We start from the raw sequence: 20,965 nt of genomic DNA on the forward strand, positions 1-20,965 counted from the left end.
TATTGCAAGGTGTCAAGGATGGCGGATGGGGAGGGGGTTGGATTGAAGTAACTCTGGATGTAAAATGACTCCTTTATTTTGCAAATGGCGACAAGGGGGCTAGGGGAAGTAACTCTAGATGAAGAAAACGGAGTCTGTTAGAGTGACCTCCCCTTCATATTGCAAATGGCGTCAAGGTGGTTAGGGGAAGTAACTCTGGATGAAAAAAAAAGTAGTCGGTTAGAGTGACTTCCCCTGAATATTGCAAATGGCGTCAAGGGGGCTAGGGGAAGTAACTCTAGATGAAGAAAACGGAGTCTGTTAGAGTGACCTCCCCTTTATATTGCAAATGGCGTCAAGGTGGTTAGGGGAAGTACTTGGATGAAAAGTAGGAGTGACCTCCCTTTTATGCAATGCGTCAAGGGCTAGGAAGTAACTCTGGATTAAAAATGGTCGGGTAGAGTGACCTCCCCTTTATATTGCAAATGGCGTCAAGGGGGCTAGGGGAAGTAACTCTGAAGGGAAAAAACTGGGTCGGTTAGGGTGACCTCCCCTGAATATTGCAAATGGTGTCAAGGGGGGTAGGGGAAGTAGCTCTGGATGAAAATAAAATTTTGGTTAGAGTGACCTCCACTTTTATTGCAAATGGCGTCAAAAGGGTTAGGGGAAGAAACTCTGGATGAAAAAATGTGGTCGGTTAGAGTGACCTCCCCGTTATATTGCAAATGGTGTCAAGGGGGCTAGGGGAAGTAACTCTGGAAGAAGAAAACGGGGTAGGTTAGAGTGACGTTTCCTTTATATTGCAAATGGCGTCAAGGGGGCTAGGTGAAGTAACTCTGGATGAAAAAAGGTGGTCGGTTAGAGTGACCTCCCCGTTATATTGCAAATGGCGTCAAGGGGGCTAGGGGAAGTAACTCTGGATGAAGAAAACGGGGTCGGTTAGAGTGACCTCCCATTTATATTGCAAATGGCGTCAAGGGGGCTAGGTGAAGTATCTTTGGATGAAAAAAGGTGGTCGGTTAGAGTGACCTCCCCGTTATATTGCAAATGGCGTCAAAGGGCTAGGGGAAGTAACTCTGGATGAAGAAAACGGGGTCGGTTAGAGTGACTTTTCATTTTTATTGCAAATGGCGTCAAGGGGGTTAGGGGAAGTAACTCTGGATGAAAAAAGGTGGTCGGTTATAGTGACCTCCCATTTATATTGCAAATGGCGTCAAGGGGGCTAGGTGAAGTAACTCTGGATGAAAAAAGGTAGTCGGTTAGAGTGACCTCCCCTTTCTATTGCAAATGGCGTCAAGGGGAAGTAACTCTGGATGAAGAAAACGGGGTCGGGTAGAGTGACGTTTCCTTTATATTGCAAATGGCGTCAAGGGGGCTAGGGGAAGTAACTCTAGATGAAAAAAGGTGGTCGGTTAGAGTGACCTCCCCGTTATATTGCAGATGGCGTCAAGGGGGCTAGGGGAAGTAACTCTGGATGAAGAAAACGGGGTCGGTTAGAGTGACGTTTCCTTTTTATTGCAAATGGCGTCAAGGGGGTTAGGGGAAGTAACTCTGGATGACAAAAGGTGGTCGGTTAGAGTGACCTCCCCTTTATATTGCAAATGGCGTCAAGGGGGCTAGGGGAAGTAACTCTGGATGAAAAAAGGTGGTCAGTTAGAGTGACCTCCCCTTTATATTGCAAATGGCGTCAAGGGGGCTAGGGGAAGTAACTCTGGATGAAAAAAGTGGTCGGTTAGAGTGACCTCCCCTGAATATTGCAAATGGCGTCAAGGGGCTAGGGGAAGTAACTCTGGATGAAAAACGTGGTCGGTTAGAGTGACCTCCCTTAATATTGCAAATGGCGTCAAGGGGCTAGGGGAAGTAACTCTGGATGAAAAAAAGGGTCGGTTAGGTGACCTCCCTTTATAATGCAAATGGCGTCAAGGGGGCTAGGGGAAGTAACTCTGGATGAATAAAAAGTGGTCGGTTAGAGTGACCTCCCCTTTATATGGCAAATGACGTCAAGGGGGCTAGGGGAAGTAACTCTGGATGAATAAAAAGTAGTCGGTTAGAGTGACCTCCCCTTTATATTGCAAATGGCGTCAAGGGGGCTAGGGGAAGTAACTCTGGATGAAGAAAACGGGGTTGGTTAGGGTGACCTCCCCTGAATATTGCAAATGGCGTCAAGGGGGTTAGGGGAAGTAACTCTGGGTGAAAAAAGGTGGTCGGTTAAAGTGACCTCCCATTTATATTGCAAATGGCGTCAAGGGGGCTAGGGGAAGTAACTCTGGATGAAAAAAGTTGTCGGTTAGAGTGACCTCCCCTGAATATTGCAAATGGCGTCAAGGGTGCTAGGGGAAGTAACTCTGGATGAAGAAAACGGGGTCGGTTAGGATGACCTCCCCTTAATATTGCAAATGGCGTCAAGGGGGCTAGGGGAAGTAACTCTGGATGAATAAAAAGTGGTCGGTTAGAGTGACCTCCCCTTTATATTGCAAATGGCGTCAAGGGGGCTAGGGGAAGTAACTCTGGATGAAAAAAAGTTGTCGGTTAGAGTGACCTCCCCTGAATATTGCAAATGGCGTCAAGGGGGCTAGGGGAAGTAACTCTGGATGAAGAAAACGGGGTCGGTTAGGGTGACCTCCCCTTTATATTGCAAATGGCGTCAAGGGGGCTAGGGGAAGTAACTCTGGATGAATAAAAAGTGGTCGGTTAGAGTGACCTCCCCTTTATATTGCAAATGGCGTCAAGGGGGCTAGGGGAAGTAACTCTGGATGAATAAAAAGTGGTCGGTTAGAGTGACCTCCCCTTTATATTGCAAATGGCGTCAAGGGGGCTAGGGGAAGTAACTCTGGATGAATAAAAAGTGGTCGGTTAGAGTGACCTCCCCTTTATATTGCAAATGGCGTCAAGGGGGCTAGGGGAAGTAACTCTGGATGAATAAAAGGGGTCGGTTAGAGGTGACTCCCCTTATATGGCAAATGGCGTCAAGTGGCTAGGGAAGTAATTGGGAAAAGTGGTCGGTTAGAGTGACCTCCTTTATATTGCATAATGCGTCGGGCTAGGAAGTATTGATGAAGAAAGGGGTCGGTTAGGTGACCTCCCCTTATATTGCAAATGGCGTCAAGGGGGTAGGGGAAGTAACTCTGGATGAATAAAAAGTGGTCGGTTAGAGTGACCTCCCCTTTATATTGCAAATGGCGTCAAGGGGGCTAGGGGAAGTAACTCTGGATGAATAAAAAGTAGTCGGTTAGAGTGACCTCCCCTTTATATTGCAAATGGCGTCAAGGGGGCTAGGGGAAGTAACTCTGGATGAAGAAAACGGGGTCGGTTAGGGTGACCTCCCCATAATATTGCAAATGGCGTCAAGGGGGTAGTGGAAGTAACTCTGGATGAATAAAAGGTGGTCGGTTAGAGTGACCTCCCATTTATATTGCAAATGGTGTCAAGGGGGCTAGGAGAAGTAACTCTGGATGAAAAAAGGTTGGTTAGAGTGACATCCCCTTCATATTGCATTTGGCGTCAAGGGGGCTAGGGGAAGTAACTCTGGATGAATAAAAAGTGGTCGGTTAGTGTGACCTCCCCTTTATATAGTAAATGGCGTCAAAGGGGCTATGGGAAGTAACTCTGGATGAATAAAAAGTGGTCGGTTAGTGACCTCCCCTTTATATTGCAAATGGCGTCAAGGGGGCTAGGGGAAGTAACTCTGGATGAAAAAAAGTGGTCGGTTAGTGACCTCCCCTTTATATTGCAAATGGCGTCAAGGGGGGCTAGGGGTAGTAACTCTGGATGAAAAAAAACTGGTCGGTTAGTGATCTCCCCTTAATATTGCAAATGGCGTCAAGGGGGTTAGGGGAAGTAACTCTGAAGAAAACGGGGTCGGTTAGGGTGACCTACCGTTAATATTGCAAATGGCGTCAAGGGGTCTAGGGGAATTAACTCTGATGAAGTGATCGGTTGGGGTGACCTACCCTTTATATTGCAAATGGTCAAGGGGGCTAGGGGAAGTAACTCTGGATGAAAAAAATGTAGTCTGTTAGAGTGACCTCCCCTTTATATTGCAAATGGCGTCAAGGGGGCTAGGGGAAGTAACTCTGGATGAAAAGTGGTCAGTTAGAGTGACCTCCCCTTTATATTGCAAATGGCGTTAGGGGAAGTAAATCTGGATGGAAAAGGTCGTCGGTTAGTAAACTCCCCTTTATATTGTAAATGGCGTGATGGGGGCTTGGGGAAGTAACTCTGGATGAGCGTTAGTGGTTTAAGAATTACTTTAGATGGAGAAAGTAGTCAGTAAGAGTAATATCTCCCTTGGTTTTGGTTATGGCGTCAAGTGGGGAAGTAACTTTGGATGGGAAAAAGGTCTGTCAAGGTTACTTGTTCTTTATTTTGCAAATGGCGTCTAGGAGGGAAGAGGAAGTAACTTTAGATGGAAGAATCAGTCGATTTGAGTAAGCTCGCCTTTACTTTTGAGTGACAAAGTACAAGTGGGTAGGAGTAAAGTCCCCTGTATTTTGTCAATGGTGTCAATGAACGGAGAGAAACATTTAATGTCGATTAGATTTCCAAAATATCAATAATCAATTTTAGTTTATTGTAAAGAAAATAATCAACACAACTGTATAGCGTTTTATTCAATTTCCAAGCAGAATATATAGCACAAATAACCGCTAGTGACATTGCTATAAAGTACAATTATAGTGTTATAACTATGATACGTTAAGCTTACGAATATATTTAAAGTTCTGACTGTCATTGAGAAGCTTGAACAATATACATTACTATAATACAAAGTAAAAAAAAAACTTACATGTACAGATAAAAGATCTGTAAGACAGATATGGTTAGATAAGAGCACAAAAAACACGATAATTTTTTAAATGTGAAAATGTACTTTTCTTTGGATTATAAAATCAAAAATATCTAAAAGCACTTACAGTATATAGATAGTGAATTTTGATTGTTATTTCAAAATAGTAAATATTCAAATGTGAAAAGAAACTCTTTTTGTAATCATAAAACAAAAAATCTAGATCTCACAACAGTTATACTGATAATGAAATTTGACTTTTATTCAGTAGTTTATGTATTTGGGTATGTCAACATATTTTAGCCTATTTTTCCTCAAACTATTGATGCTTGTGACCTACATCCGCTGCAATAAAAAAAAAAGATATAGAAAGGGGACATTTGTTTGTTTCAATATAAGATCGAGATAACTTTCACCAAGTTGTTCCAGAGTAAATGATAATTCAGTATTACAAGTCCTTTTTACTTCTGAAGCTTTCTAAATAATAATCTTAAAGGTTCATAATGCATTTGTTTAAAAGTTGGTTGCCACATTTTCCGTTATGAACATAAAATATATTATCTTCTTGTTAAATCCTATTTCCAATAATTGTTTTCTCTGATATTTGTCATTTGTTTTTTAAATATTGATGAACATTGTAGAAAGTTATATTAAATTCTTTTTTTATTACCTCCCTTTATGGTTCATGTGCAGTATTAAAAGTAGTGTTGTTTTTTTAAAACTGTAATGATGCATAACATCTATTTGAGCAACTGTTTCATTTGTTTTTAACATTAAAATTTAAAGCCTTAAATGACTTATGGAATTTTAACCAAATTGTACACATCAGTCGGTTAAAAATTTCAATCAGAGCTTATGTTGTATTGGTTTTTGTCTTGTCTGGTTAAAATAAATTTATCTCATCTTATGTTATTTTATTTAGTGTCACGCTATTTGTCATGACGCCACAATGTATATGTTGGGAAAAAGTGAAACAGGTCTATGAGAGGTATATGTTTTTTTTTACATTAGTTTAAACAATATTTATTTCCAAATACATGTATGCATTACATACAAACATATCAATGTAGAAGGATTGAGAAGCAAGCTATAAGATTGTATTAAAACAACTTTCCTGTTAACATATGTTTTATATTTTAATGTTTTTGGCGTGTATTCTAGCATATTTTAGCGTATTTTTTGTAAGCTTTACCATATATCTTTGTATTTTTGAAACACACTTTTAGTTTCCGTTCGCGTTCAAGTGTAGTTCTGTATTAGTGAAAAATCATATTTGGATTTCTCTCCATTTGAAACAATGAGTTTATCATGTTATAGTCTTACGTTATATTCCAGTAATCCTTTAAAAGTGCGGACTGAAAACCGAAAAGTTTGTCCATAATTCTTCTAAACATCTGATCATCACATTTTTTACCCATCATTCTTAAAGATATACCACTCTTAAAGTTTAAAACATTGTTCCTATAAAACTCAAAGTTGCTTTAAAAGTCATTTTAGCCCCAAGGGTTAATGTTAGTGCTCGGATTTAGTGCCGGTTAAGTTATGCCAAACAGTGTAACATTCAGTGTACAAGAAATAAGGCCAATATGACTTTTAAAAGCTACACTTAGAGAACCCTGACAAATGACGGTAGAATATTTGTTACATTTCGTAGTTATTACAGCATAAAATTTCATGTCAAGCTTTCAAAGTAACGATACATTATACCTTGATAAACCCAGTTTCAGACAGTGGGAAATCCAAAAACAATTTTTCACTTGCACGCAACATCAATTTTAGCTCAAAAAATAAATTACAAACAATTGGATAGTTTCTAACTTAAAAAACAAGAACATTAGAAATTAATTTTTTAAAGTGTAAATAAATCAATCTCGTAGAACTATATAACTTTTTTAAAACATATATATTGCCATAAGAGTAAACGTTACGTTTCGTATTGCGTGTGACGTTACACTGGTAAAATACTAGTATGGTACAAATTTTTTTCACAAATATTTAAATGCATAAAACAAAATTTATATGTAAAATCGAAATGTTTTTCCCGAATGAACTCTAGAGTTTACATGTTCGCGAGTTGCAACTAGAATGATTCGATATTTCGGTCTTACGCTGTAACAAACAAATATCAGAGTTTATCACCCGTCCCAAAATTTATTCGTTATTATTTGTGAAAGTGTTGGGGTTTTTTTTGTACATAAATACAGGCGTAATTTTTGAAAACTATATCGGTTCAGTTTAAAAACAAAAACATATTATGAAGTTTTGAGATGCTTTTGGAATAATGAACCAAGTCAGTATTCTGTGTGGATTTTTATAAATATTAACTGTCTCTGATATTTCATTTATCAAAGTCATATTATGTGCATTTTGTGTTAAGAAAAATATTTTTTTCTTCAAAAGTAAAAAGTTAAAATAAAGGTGCATAATTTATGACGCTAAAAATATACGTTGCGTCTAAAAGTAGTCCGACTGAATCAGTGTTCCGAAAAAAACACCTCGTTCTAACTCCAGATATTTATCATAAAAGTTAGAAAAAAAACATGGTAAATAATGGATACAAACAAGCAAATGTTACACATTTAGGACACTTTAACAAGATCAACTAGAGCTATCACTGAAGGTGATTAAAACCCCCAGCCACCGCTTTGATAACTGTTATGTTGGGGGGGGGGGGGGGTGGGGGAGGGGGGCGGGGAGGTGAGTGACGAAATAAAGAATACTAAAGATCATATAAACATATAAGATACAAGAAATAAAATGCAATTAAGTGTATGAACAAGAACTGTCACAGGAGACAGAACGCTCGACAACGTATTGCATTATAGCTTGAGTCTGTGTCAAAAAGTAATAAGAGGGGTAAAGATTAAGTATATCAAAACACTATGTAAGTATATTCTAAGCAAAAAGGGGACATTATTCATTAAATACTGGGTCAAGAGTTACGCATCTTGTGTCATATGATGTGGGTGATAATGTGGAACAAATACTTCAAATTTGAATCAAATGCATTTCATAATAACTGAGATATAGTGAAAATGCATCAAAATTAACCTTAAATTCTAAGCAAAATCGGGCATAATTCATGAAACATTGGTGCCAGAGTTATGCACCTTGTGTCATATGATGTGGGTGATGATGTTTAACAATTATTTTAAGTTTGAATAAAATCCATTCAGTAATAACAGAGGTAGAGTGAAAATGCATCAAAATTAACCTGAAATTCTAAGCAAAATCGGGCATAATTAATGAAACATTGGTGCCAGAGTTATGCACCTTGTGTCATATGGTGTGGGTGATAATGCTGAACAACTATTTTAAGTTTGAAACAAATCCATTTAGTAATAACAGAGGTAGAGTGAAAGTGCATCAAAACTTTAACCTGAAATTCTAAGTAAAAAGGGGAAATAATTCATGAAAAATTGGTGCCATAGTTGTGCACTTGTGTCACATGGTGTGGGTGATGATGATGAACAACTATTTAAGTTTGAATTAAATTCATTCAGTAATAACAGTGATAGAGTGAAAGTGCACCAAAACTTTAGCCTGAAAATCTAAGTGAAAAGGGGGGATAAGGGGGAAATATTGGTGCAAGAGTTATGACCCTTATGTCAGATGATGTGGTTGATGATGAGGAATAACTATTTCAAGTTTAAATCAAATCCTTTAAGTAATTACAGAGACAATTTGAAAAAAAGAGAAAGTGTAAAAAAACTTTAACCAAGGTGGGGACGCGGAAAGACGCCGACGCCGGGTCGAGTAGGATAGCTCTCCTTATACTTCGTATAGTCGAGCTAAAAATGTTTATTGGGCGAGAGGTGGTAAAGTGGAGTTGGGTGGGCGGTAGGTGAAGGCGGGGGGGGGGGGGGGGGGGGGGGGGAAGAGAGGGAGAGAATACGGGAATCAAAGAAAATATGAGATATTAATTTGTGTGAGGAGTATTATTAGGTAGGTATGTGGTTGGGGGAGAGAAAGTGCGTAGGGCTTAAAAATGTGGGGTATGAGGGAAACCAGTGCTAAGAAACATTATAAGCCAAAATGAGAAGAGTGCCATAACACATTAACCAATACTGTTACAAAAGCTGACCCCGGTGACCTTCTTGACCTTTCATCTACCTGACCCTCATGAAACCAAAAACATTCTGCCTCTCTCCAAGATCAATCCTTACGCGAGGTGTGCTGATAATATCTTGTCATAAAACTTTAACCTGCACTTTTACAATATTTGACCCCAGTGACTTTGACCTTTAGGTTGCCTGACCCTAAGCTAACAGATGTCCGTCCCTTACCAAGATTAACCCTTATGTGAAGTTTGATGTTTATAGGGGCAGTAGTTTAACCTGAATGGCAACGGTGACAGCCATGCCGACGCCAGAGCAAGTACAATAACCATCCTTATTCTTCGAATAGTCGAGCTAAATATCTTCCAAGCTTTTAACTTTTTGGCCATTGACCTCCAAAAGAATTCTTGACTGTGGACCACGTGATTTGGGCTGTGTGCCCTGCAAATCGTATTGACGTGTATCAGGCCAGTTTTATGAAAATCTTCCTGGGGGACATAATGGACGGACGGACGAATGGACCGGCAGACATGCGTGACTCCAATATAGCCCTATATACATTGTACATGGGGTTATAATTATATATATATTAGCTTATGTCTAATTTGTTTAACTAAAACTGTGTCATGGCGACTTTGGTGGTGTTAAATTGTTCTTATATGCTTGTGCCAGGTCTGTCTTGGATTCATCATAGTTATTACTTCCTTCTGCAGATATTTCTAACATCTGCGTATGAAATCAATCTGAAAATGAGGCAAGAAATAATAAAATCAGATAAAACTAAATCTAGTTTCTTTTCTTTGCAGAATAATCAGTGAACCCTTACATGGCAGGCGAAAAAAACAACAACAACAAAAACCGGGAAATGGAAATATTAAACAAAAGGCAGAATATTAGCAACAGGAAATAATTTTTACTGCATGTGTCTTTGCCGACCTTCTTACAACATTTACAGGAAATCATGTTAAAATAGTCTGGGCTACAAAATACAGCACTGGGAAAAAGTGGGCCTGAACAAAACTTTTAATCAAGAAAAAAAAAATAAGTACCAAATGGGCCATAATTCTGACTAAATGTTTATCAACGTTATTGTTTCTTGGCCTATGTAGTCACCTAATGATGATTAACAAGTGTGCAAAATTTCAAAGCTATAGCTGTTATAGTTTTATAGAAAAGGTGGACCTAAACAAAATTTGAACCAAAGCAAACGGGACATAACTCACGAAAATAAAAATCATACATTAAAATATCGATCATAATTATGCACCTACTCGCTTCATGTTGATAATGTATACCAAATTTCATTTGAATCGATATATACAAGGTGCAGATGCAGTTGTAACATATATATTGTGAAAGGAGCAAAACTAAAACATAACAAGAGCTGTCAGTGGACAGCGCGCTCGACTATTCTCAGTGCTTGATAGTATATAATATAAGCAATGAGTAAAACTTTAACAAAACAATAAGCATATTCTAAGTCGAAAAGGGGCCATAATTCAGTCAAAATGCTTGATAGAGCTGCCTCCTCCTTTTTACAGACTGGGTTCATGATGGTAAGCAAATATGCAAAATATGAAAGCAATATCTCAATGGACTTCGAAAATATTCGGGGTGGTACGCAAACTTTAACATTTATTCTAAGTCGAAAAGGGGCCATAATTCAGTCAAAATGCTTGATAGAGTTGCCTCCTCCTTTTCACAGAGTGGGGCCATGATGGTTAACAAGTATGCAAAATATGAAAGCAATATCTCAATGGACTTTGAAAATAATTGGGGTGGTACGCAAACTTTTACATTTATTCAAAGTCGAAAAGGGGCCATAATTCAGTCAAAATGCTTGATAGAGTTGCCTCCTCCTTTTTACAGACTGGGGTCATGATGGTTAACAAGTATGCAAAATATGAAAGCAATATCTCAATGGTCTTTGAAAATATTTGGGGAGGTACGCAAACTTTAACATTTATTCTAAGTCGAAAAGGAGCCATAGTTCAGTCAAAGTGCTTGATAGAGTTGCCTCCTCCTTTTTACAGAGTGGGGCCATGATGGTAAACAAGTATGCAAAATACGAAAGCAATATCTCAATGGTCTTTGAAAATATTTGGGGTGGTACGCAAACTTTAACATTTGTGTGCCGCTCACGCTCACGCTAACGCTCACGCCGACGCCGGGGCGAGTAAGATAGCTCCCCTATTCTTCGAATAGTCGAGCTAAAAACTAATAAGCGTACATTAAAATTCTGACAATACAAACCCCTTAACCAAAATATTGAATATTAGGAAAACAGACCCAAGACGTTTGAAACATATCCGAAACAAATGCTTCCCAGTAAGTATGAGCTACCCAGTTCATGACAGAACTATATACTCTTGCCTACAGATAGAGACTGTTAGAAAAGTTTCAAAGCCATATGTCAAACAGTTTATACAAAATATGAACTGGTACAAACAACTTAACCAAGATTTGTAAGTTAAAAGGGGCCATAATTCTGCCACAATCCTTGATGGAGTTGTGTACTTTTGCCTAAAACTGGACATGGTGATGATACACAAGTGTTGAAAGTTTCAAAGCTTTATCTCAAAAGGTTTTGTCAAAATGTGGACGGGGTATGAAAAACTTAACCAAGGTGTGACGCCGAAGATACACCAAGGTGCATGATTCTGTCAAGAACACAAATTAGAGTTATTGGGATTGTTACCACACATGCATATGATGATGGTAAAGATATATTTTAAGGTTCAAGTCATTATCTTATATAGTACCAAAGTTATGCTCGGGAAACGAAGTTTGTCAAAATATTTAAGCATGAAAGGGACATAATTTGGTCAAAATACAAATCAGAGTTATGAGAATTGTTACCACACATGCAGATGATGATGATAAAGATTCACTTAAGTTTCAAGTCTTTATCTCATATTGTACTAAAGTTATATCCAGAAAGCGAAGATTGCCAAAAACATTAATTATACAAGAGGACCATGATGGCCCTATATCGCTCACCTGTTATCATTGCACTTGAGGACAAGAAGGTCCTCAGAAAAAATATCTAAGTCCAAAGGACAGTAACAACAAAGGGAAGAAATTTAACCAAAAAGAAAAAAAAATTCTTACAAGGTACAGATATGTCAAAATACACCTAAAAACTGGAGGTGCCATCCATGCTGTACCACAGAAAAGTGATCTCAGTTTTTCCCTACGGCCAATAATAAAAAAGTTACTAAAAATAAGCTATTTATAGTAACGTAAAAGGGAAGTAATTTAAAAAAAATTATTGTAAGTGAACAAAAGAAGTATCTGCCAAATAAATCTGTTGACATAAATGAAATTTCAGATCAGTATCTTCATTAGTTACGGAGATATACCCATTTTGATTTGAAATAAAGGGAGGTAATTTGACATAAAATCAGTCCATAGTTATCTACCCTGAATCGCTCAGTCCAACTAATGACAATAATGAAATTTCAAATAAGTCCTATAAGTATTTACTGATATAAATCCATTTTGATTACAATCAGGGGAGGTAATCAGATATAAAATAACTCTGAACCTAAGCTTGGATCTGATTTGTCATGGAATCCAAGAATTATTGTTGTTGAAGTTATTTTGGAAGTTTGTATCAAATAAAACCATAAATGAAGTCTCTTATATGGCTGCAAAAGCCAAAATAGCCAATTCTGGACCTTTAAGGGGCCATAACTCTGGAACCCATGATGAAATCTGGCCAGTTCAAGAAAGGAACCAAGATCTTGTGGTGATACAAGTTGTATGCAAGCTTGGTTAAAATCAAATCATAAATGAAGCTGCTATTGTGCATACAAGGTCAAAATAGCTAATTTTGGCCCTTTCAGGGGGGGCCATAACTCTGGAACCCATTATGGGATCTGGCCGGTTCAACTAAGGAATCAAGATCTTATGGTGATACAAGTTTTGTGCAAGTTTGATTAAATTCAAATCATAAATGAAGCTGCTATTGTGCAGACAAGGTCAAAATAGCTAATTCTGGCCCTTTCAGGGGCCATAACTCTGGAACCCATAATGGAATCTGGCCAGTTCAAGAAAGGAACCAAGATCTTATGGTGATACAAGTTGTATGCAAGTTTGGTTAAAATCAAATCATAAATGAAGCTGCTATTGTGCAGACAAGGTCAATATAGCTAATTCTGGCCTTTTCAGGGGCCATTACTCTGGAACCCATAAAGGAATCTGACCAGTTCAAGAAAGGAACCAAGACCTTATGGTGATACAAGTTGTGTGCCAGTTTGGTAAAAATCAAATCCTAAATAAAGCTGCTATTGTGCAGACAAGGTCAAAATAGCTAATTTTGGCCCTTTCCGGGGCCATAACTCTAGAACCCATAACGGGATCTGGCCAGTTCAAGAAAGGAACCGAGATCTTATGGTGATACAAGTTGTGTGCAAGTTTGGTTAAAATAAAATCATAAATGAAACCTCTATCGTGCAGACAAGAAATTGTTGACGGACGCACGGACGGACTGACGACGGACGAAGGGTGATCACAAAAGCTTACCTTGTCACTATGTGACAGGTGAGCTAAAAAGGGGCATAATTTTGTCAAAAATACGGTAATGTTATGGGGATTGTTACCACACATGCAGATGATGATTATAAAGAAATACTTTTTAATTTCAAGTCATTATGTTTTAAAGTACCAAAGATATGTCTATAGACAAAGCTTTCAAAAAAAATTTAAAATGAAAATAGTTCCAAGTATAACAACTTTGTGACCTTGACCTAAAGTATAATGGACCCAGCCCCTGCACACACTTTGTTTGTATGCTGGACAATGTTTATGTGAACTTACAGTAAGATACAAACAATAGTAACAAAGATATGACAGAAAAACAATGGCTGCTGAAAAACTTTAACCTTAAAAATAACCCAAGTATAACACCTTGGTGACGTTGACCTTGGGTATAATGAACCCAGCCCCTGCACATACTTTGTTTGTATACTGAACAATGTTTATGTGAACTTACAGTAAGATATACGCAATAGTAACAAAGGTATGACAGAAAAAACAAAGGTTGCCGAAAAACTTTAACCAAGAAAGCTCACGCCGACGCCGAACCGACACCGACGCCGACACCGACGCTGAAGCGGGTAGAATAGTCCCCCTCCCCCTATTCTCCGAATAGTAGAGCTAAAAAGTTTAGCAAAGAATCTAGAATGGCCACAGATGCGGACGCCAACGCAATGATGAGTAGGATAGCTCTCTACATAATTTGTATAGTCGTACTTAAAACATACTACTGCAGAATAAATCTCATAGATTTTTTTTAATAACAAGAACACCGCAATGCAGAGCAATATACGCCTAAAAGTATGGCATTTGACCCCTAAGTGTGCCCTTGGCCTTGTAGCTAGCCATTCTGAACACGCACTCTGCACATCATGTCGATGTGGTGAACGTTTGTGTCAAGTTTCTTTGAAATCCTCCAAGGGGTTCAAGAGTTACAGAGCGGACATGAAATTACTAACGGACGGACAGATGGACACCGAAGATATAACATAATATTATATACCCTTCTCTAATGCGCTCATTTGCATACCTTGACTCCTAAGTGTGACCTTAATCTTGAAGCGAGACCTCCAGAACATGCGCTCTGCACGTCGTCATTATGTGGCGAACATTTGTGCCAAGTTTCTTTATAATCCTTCAAGCAGTTCAAGAGTTACAGAGCGGACACGAAACACACTCATATGACTATTGACCTCTAAGTGTCACCTTGACCTTAAAGAGAACCATCCAGAACATGCGCTCTGCACGTCGTCTCGATGTGGCGAACATTTGTATCGTTTCTTTGAAATCCTTCAAGGGGTTCAAGAGTTTCAGAGCGGACACGAAATTGCTAACGGACGGACAGACGGACACCAAGGATATAACATAATATTATACCCTTCTCAAATGCGCTCATTTGATTGGTCGAAATGAGTGCACGCGCGGGTCCGCAAAAACCGATATTGACCTGCAAAAGTGAAAATGACTCCTGTGATATCACTTTTTCTTATATGTATGAAATATTGGCCATTCAAATGAATGCATTTGAGAAGGGCATATAATATAACAATTAATTTCGGCCAATATGTGTTTTTACTGACCTGTTTAAACACATATTGACCTCAACATAAGTCAATAACTGTACGATACGTCCCTTCGAGCGTATAATAAATCGCTTACAGATAGAGTTAATATTAAAGATATTACCTGGCATGCATCAGACTGTCAGCTGTCAGATATAACAAGCACAGGACGGCATGATGACATTTGTTTTCTGTAACGGATTGTTTTCCAAGTCTTCCAATAATGTCAAACACTGTTTTCTTGCCTTTTTAAACCTGAAATTAATTCATACTTTATAAACCTGAAGCTAAAATAACCAGCAAAATCCATGAAATGCAATGAAATTATTCTAGGTATTGCTTAATGATTGGCAATCGATTGTCAGACGTGTCTTTTCACAGTAATTCTCCAGATAACTTTCGAGTATAATATATATGTTGTTACGGTCTTTGAGTTCGAGAGATTTATACACGCCTGCTGTGTTCGAGCCTCTCTCGTGGTCGTTGAATTCTTTCTCTTGAAGGTTTTGCTGAAGGTTGGTGTTCAATATTTAAACTTAATGACATGAGCAATAATCAGGGAATTTAATGGAATGCTTACTTTGGAATGACTTACTAGTATTCTAACTGACCAATCAGAGAGCTGCATTATAAGTACTGTCTTTTTCCACACGAGTTAATTAAACGCAGCGTTTTACAATGATCATTTAGAAATTCGCAGTAATTTAGAATTCAAATTCTACATGTACTAGCGGATGCAAAAACTAAAACACTTTAAAGTTTCATTCGAATACTATATTGATTTAATACTTTGGTTTTAAAGTAAGGTCTAGGGTTTAAAACATGGAGTCTGTGATAAAGTCCGAGTAAAGTGTAGCATGAAATAAGTACCATTTCGCAATGTTTCGGTCATATTAAAAGTATGAACTACTAGTATTGGCGCCAAACTATGCCTTGTGCTAAAAACTTGTTGCCCAAAAACTTTAACCTTAAAATAATCTAAGTATAACACCTTGGTGACCTTGACCTTGGTTATAATGGACCCAGCACCTGCACATACTTTGTTTACATGCTGAACAATGTTAATGTGAAGTTACAAAAAGATATGAGCAATAGTAACAAAGAAAAACAAAGGTTGCCGAAAGGTCGCGGGGGGAATGGGGTAGAATAGCACCCCTATTTTCCGAATAGTGGAGCTAAAAATGCACATGTCTGCTTCAAAATGATAATGTTTACCATTTGAATTGTAGGACTTGAGTACACAATGTTCTGATGCACTTGTCATATTTCGACGCAAGATACTTAACCAGAAGAATTTAATTCTCAAACAAGCACACAGCTAAGTTATAAACCATAAGTGCATGCAATACAAGTTCTTGCTCGACCTCGCGCCGCGTAAATGGCAATTGTTTAGTAATTTAGTAGCCTACCTTGTTGAAAACAGTTGATTACTATGTTGACATAAGGAGTCCGGCGCACCTCATATGACCGGCATCGGTTGGGTACTAGTGCGTCTCTGGTGACCGGCATCAATTGGGTACTGGCGTGTCTCTGGTGACTGGCATCGATAGAGTACCAGTGTACCTCTTTATGGTACCAGCTGTACTTTTTCTTCCTGCTAATACAATTTATATATAATAGCCACATTTTTTCCTGGGTTTCTCACCAATATTTACTTACACCAAATTCACGCATGGAAAACTGAGTTTTTTTCTTAAAGTTTCTGTAAAAATGACAAGATACTTCTATTCCTGTTTATATTTTAATGACAAACTTTTGAGTAAAATTTCGTATTAAAATATTACGGTTTGAGAAATCGCATCTCAGACTCACACACCGATGATCACGGATTCGAATCACACCTTAGGCTGATCTGGTAGCAAACACCTGCCTTATTTAGACCAAACCGCTGCATTGAGCCCAATAAAGTTTTCTTGGCGTAAAATTACTCCAATCATGAAAATCTTTGACACTTCATAGTGTAACTAAACTGAATTTTTGATTTGTATTCAAAGTGAGATGTAAATTATAAGCAAGTCCTTACGTGTATGGTCCAGGAAACTGCTGCTCGGTGGATAGTCCGGGGCTGTGAGTTTCTCGTCCGATACCTGGGGTTTTACTTCCACCAAAGCCAGAAACTGTATGGACATTTCAAAACTCTTGAATAACACCAGGAGAAAAATCGACATTTGCTATATAAAATGTTTAAGTTATGTACTGCTGACTAAGTACTGGTAGTCATCATTTAATAATTTACAATAAAAAGGAATAAAACAATGTAGGCTTACATGATAACCAGAAATAATTTTGTAGAAAACTTATTAAAATGAAAATGAATATGCATACCTTGGTTGAAAACTGCACGCATGATACAAATCTAGCCAAAGAAATAAACTTACTGTACAGAAAAATTACATACCTCATTGCGCCCGAGAAAACCGTTCACTAAACCATTGTGAAATCCTTGCACTTGTATGGTCAACATCAGCCACCATAGCTGCACCGTCCGTAACAACATCACATCCGTGCATACGCTTGTAGTCAGGATCAAGTACCACAGTTGCACCATCTACTTAACCATTGTTTTATCTATAACATGCTACATTCACACGTGCACGTAGTCAACATCAGCCACCATTTTGGAAAAATCTGCAGAGAAATACATGCAAAGTAGGGTAATATAAGTAGCAATATACACACCTGTTCATAATAAGGAGAAACGCATTTATTTGGTCTGTATCTCTACATCCGTCCGCGTCTTTATTCTTCAAGCCGTCTGCGTCTTTATTTTCCAAGTGGATCTACCCCCAACTTTCTAGTAAAAAAGAGCAGCAATACAAAGCTAAACGAATAAAAAGCAGAAATAAAATGAACAATTGCGCGCGCTTACCCAGATGTCGTCTTCACCTTATGTCTGTCGTCTGCATATTTCATGGTATATCTTTCCAGCTATCTAAAAGTGATTTTAAAAAAGACATTTGTACAAGTAAAATAATTAAAACATACCCCAATATCCAACTTATTCTAATAACTGTTTACATAAATAAATATAGTAAGAATACACTGCTAATTACAAAAAGAAAAACACCTTGTAATGGAACGAAAGACAAACAACCCAATGCAACAAACAATTCGCACCAACTAAAACCCCGACAAAACAACACAAACCATGACGTATACAACCGAACAGACCACATTGAAGACACCACAAACACCATCACAAATACTGAAACACCGCCACAAACTCAGAACACAACAAACACAGTCACAACACCACCAATTAGCCACTCACCGTAACCAAATCCCTGACAAAACAGCAAACACCGAACACAAAGTTTTACGAAACAAAAACATACAAGGTAGATTGGATTCTCAATAACAAATCTATATTATCCAGAGTTTTGTTTAATTTCAAGTTTTGCCTGAATTCATTTACAGGTCTTCGAAACGCTTAAGACTATTTAAAGCAAAGCGTTTATCACGTGATCGGTTGCAGAATTTCTGTCATAGCTGTTTGTATACTTGGACGTCTGTCATCCATTAATACCATTGCTCAAATGTAGATGTAAGTATCCATGGTAACCCTGTTGAGTGAAAGACATGTGGAAAAATAAAAACAAATATATCAATGTGTTGCTACAAAAAAGAACTAGTAAACATACACACCCTATGCGCTCCTAAATCTGCAGTATGACCATTGCTCAGATGTTGAGGTACGTTTCCATGGTAATCCTGTTTTAGAGTAAAGATACAGAAAAGCATGTTTAAAAAGAGAAACGTTGCCAAAAGAAAGAAAAAGTCAACATACTCACCATATATGCTCCAAAATCAGCTGTATTACTTTGTACATCTGGAGGTCGGTCATCCGTTTATATCATTGCTTAGATGTAGATATTAGTTTCCATGGTAACACTGTTGAGTGTATAGATACAGAAAGGCATGTGGAAAAATGGAAACAAATACTAGTATATCAAATTATTGCAACAAAAAGTATTGTAAACATACACACCCTATTTGTTCGGAATCTGCTGTATGACTTTGTACATCTGAACGCCGGTCATCAATTTATACCATTGCTTAGATGAGGTACGTTTCCATGGTAACCCTGTTGAATGTGTAGATACAGAAAGGCATATTTAGAAAGAGAAACAAATGCACCAAAGTGTTGCCAAAAGATAGAAAAAGTCAATATACACACCCTATATGCTCCTTGTTCTACTGTATGTGTACATCTGAACGTCAGTCATACATTTATACCATTGCCCAGATGTAGATGAAAGTTTCCATGGTAACCCTGTTGAGTGTATAGATTCAGAAATGCATGTGGAAGAATAGAAACAAATATATCAAAGTATTGCAACAAAAAAGAACTTGTAAACATACACACCCGATTTGTTCCAAAATCTGCTGTATGGCTTTGTACATCTGAACGCTGGTCATCCATGTATACCATTGCCTAGATGTAGAGGTACGTTTCCATGGTAACCCTGTTGAGTGTAAAGATACAGACAGGCATATGTAAAATGAGAAACAAATGTATCAAAGAGTTGCCAAAAGAAAGAACTAGTAAACATACACACCCTATATGCTCCTAGTTCTGTTGTATAACTTTGTATATCTGGACGCCGATCATCCATTGATACCATTGCCTAGATGTTTCCATGGTAACCCTGTTGAGTGTATAGATACAGGAAAAAAGGCATGTGTAAAATGAGAAATAAATGTATCAAAGAGTTGCCACAAGAAAGAACTAGTAAACATACACATCCTATATGCTCCAAAATCTGCTTTACAACTTTGTACATCTGAACGCCGATCATCCATTTCTACCATTGCCTAGATGTAGATGTATGTTTCCATGGTAACCCTGTTGAGTGTATAGATGCAGAGAGTCATGCGTAAAAAGAGAAACAAACATATCAAAGTGTTGCCACAAGTACATACACACACTATATGATCCAAAATCTGCTGTATAACTCTGTACATCTGAACGTCGGTCATCCATTATACCATTGCCTAGATGTAGAGGTACGCTTCCGTGGTAACCCTGCTGAGGTTGAGTGTATAGATACAGAAAGGCATGTGTAAAACAGGAAGAAACATATATTAGTGTTTACACAGGAAAGGAATAAGTAAACATACACACCCTATATGCTCCAAATCTGGTGTATAACTTTGTAGATCTGAGGGTCGGTCATCCATTTATATCATTGCCTAGATGTAGATGTACGTTTCCATGGCCACCCTGTTGGATGTATTGAAACAGAAAAGTATATGCAAAAAACAACAACACAGAACACAAACAAATCATAGTGTTGCCTCATGAAAGGAAACGTAAACATACACACCTTTTACGTTCCAAAATCTGCTGTGTAACATTGTAGGCATAGGAAAAAGAGATCAATATAATTGCACCTTTACTAATCCTACCAGGTGTTCTGTATACAAAAGTGCTTCTATTGTGACACTTCGATACAAGCAAAACTGTATTATCTGCACTATAAAATACTTACTGGTATTTCATTTTATTATCGGCTTGTTAAAAGTTAATTTTTACCATAAGTAAGTTGACAAAATCATAGGAACCAGTGGTTCAGGGGTAAATCAAACACATATTAATAAATCCTAAACGATTTTGTCGTGCAAAAATGTATAATATTGTGTCTTAAACCGTTTTCGTTTTCTACTCTATTGTGTAATTGCAAGGGAAGTAAACTAATAGATATATCTGCTTTAAAGTACTAGCCCAAGGCAAGAGTTGACATTCTTTGCGGATCACAACTTTGAATTAAATCTTAAAATTTCTGTTATTGATATTAGCAAAATTATCATACACTGGACATTTGTGAAATCATTTTTGTTAATTTCAAGGACTTGGAAATCAATTTCTATACTTTATTTAACGTATTTCTATCAATGAAAATGTTAGGGTCTATCTCTAAACATTGTACATCTGAACGTCGTTCGTCCACTGGTTACCATGGAAACATACATTTTCATCTAGGCAATGGCCTAGATGAAAATGTGTTTCCATGGTAACCATGTTGAGTGTTTAAGACACA

General features: G+C 37.8%; 1 long non-coding RNA gene across 6 annotated transcripts; it reads right to left on the bottom strand.

The window, feature by feature from the left end:
* Positions 1-4,570: 4,570 nt before the first annotated feature.
* LOC123537272 (uncharacterized) lies at positions 4,571-20,280 on the bottom strand. Of its 6 annotated transcripts, XR_008368203.1 has the most exons (8): positions 18,913-20,280; positions 18,570-18,635; positions 17,794-17,856; positions 17,323-17,552; positions 16,948-17,041; positions 16,334-16,518; positions 15,049-15,179; positions 4,571-9,566 (listed from the first exon to the last, which is right to left on the bottom strand). It is a non-coding gene; the product is annotated as an uncharacterized LOC123537272 (long non-coding RNA). The 6 variants fall into 6 exon arrangements; XR_008368201.1 differs by having other exon boundaries at positions 17,323-17,856; XR_008368200.1 differs by having other exon boundaries at positions 17,323-18,635.
* Between the last annotated feature and the right edge of the window lie 685 nt (positions 20,281-20,965).

This window comes from Mercenaria mercenaria, chromosome 17 (genome assembly GCF_021730395.1).
Source record: "Mercenaria mercenaria strain notata chromosome 17, MADL_Memer_1, whole genome shotgun sequence".
In the NCBI taxonomy this organism is placed as follows: domain Eukaryota; kingdom Metazoa; phylum Mollusca; class Bivalvia; order Venerida; family Veneridae; genus Mercenaria; species Mercenaria mercenaria.